Source organism: Cyprinodon variegatus, unplaced genomic scaffold, assembly GCF_000732505.1.
Source record: "Cyprinodon variegatus isolate N-32 unplaced genomic scaffold, C_variegatus-1.0 Scaffold175, whole genome shotgun sequence".
Lineage (NCBI taxonomy): Eukaryota > Metazoa > Chordata > Actinopteri > Cyprinodontiformes > Cyprinodontidae > Cyprinodon > Cyprinodon variegatus.
This window is the reverse complement of record NW_015150628.1, coordinates 1,029,935-1,031,317: the sequence shown is the minus strand read 5'-3', so window position 1 is coordinate 1,031,317 and position 1,383 is coordinate 1,029,935. Positions and strand designations below refer to the sequence as shown.

At 41.2% G+C, this 1,383-nt stretch overlaps 1 protein-coding gene across 6 annotated transcripts in view; it reads right to left on the bottom strand.

Moving 5' to 3' along the window:
* LOC107087194 (MKL/myocardin-like protein 1) overlaps nucleotides 1–1,383 on the bottom strand; it is a 56,963-nt gene that overhangs the window by 5,016 nt on the left and 50,564 nt on the right. The gene's annotated exons all lie outside the window — the stretch shown is intronic.

The following is a 1,383-nucleotide window of genomic DNA, read 5'->3' as shown; positions in this document are numbered from 1 at the left end:
TATATTACTACAAGCATCAATGCGTTTGATAGGGTTACATGTTATAGAACATCACAAAGTTTTTTTAAAATGCAAAGGCAGATATATGTGCATCCTTTTCAAAGAAGAAGTAAGGTAGCATTACAATAGCCACCATTAGTATAGGCTCTTACTTTTGTCGGGAATGAACACTTTGGCAGACCTTATTAACAGCAATTAATCCAACCATTGTTGAAAAAGAGAAGCTCTGAGAAATCGATCCTGCAGAACTACAGGCCCATCTCAAACCTAGGTTATTGAAACAATTGTGTTTCAACAGTTAAATGCATTTCTAACAATGGCCAGCTGCTTTAATATCTTTCAGTCAGGTTTCCATGCTAACAACAGTACAGAGCCTGCACTGATTAAGGTGTTCAATTACATCTGAATAAATTCAGACTGTGGAAGAACCATGGTGTTTGTATTATTGGACCTGGATTGCCGATCTGGTAAAGAACTTGACTGGTTTAAATCTTAGTTTAAGGATAGGGACTTTTATGTGCCTGTAAGGAAGTTTAAATTAGAGACCAGAAAAGTCCCATGCAGGATGTGCTTTAATTTTCTCCAAGTAAAAACAAAACAAAGGTAACAATCTTCTGACCAAAGAAGGGCATCCAGAGTTAGCTCACAGCTTTAGCTACTACAGCCGGAAACCACTGATTATGGACGAAATCTTGATGTCATGATGGACCCAGACCTGAACCTTCAGAGGCACATAGAGTAAAGGCAGTTACTAAGTCAGCCTTTTATCACCTCTAAAGCACTAATGTCAAAGCAGGATCTAGAAAAACTCATTCTGCATTTATTGTCTCATTAGGTTTGGCTAAATAATCAATCCAGCAGGTGCAGCTGATCCAAAACTCGCCAAGCTGAGTTCTGCTGAGTCAAACTGAGTTTTTGTCAGCCTAAATTTTAATCTCGCTATTTTTGTCTTTGCCTCTCGGCAGGAAGTCATCCTGCAAACTGGACGTTTCGGACCTTCACTCCCCAGGAAGGATCTTCTTAGAACCAAACTGAGCTGAGGATTCAAGTTTGTAGTTTCAATCTACCTTTTCCCCCAAGGATTGTCTGGGGTTTCTCTCTGAGCAGAGGATCAATCTCCACAAGTAACCGTTCAAGTACCGCCGGAAATCTGAGTGGCAGTAGGTTTCTCTGTTCTCCTACAGTACAACCGCATTCTGGGTAACCCTGTCCGCCCTCCACCGAATGACGCAAACACTGGAACACCCCACACCAACTGGAGTCAAAGAGTCAACCACTTTCTAGAAAACTTCCGGTTGAGCAGTGTTCAGAGCAACACTGGAACCTCCACAAGCTTCTTAATAAACCTGTTAAACTTTTTCCCTGGTCTCTCTGTAATGGTTT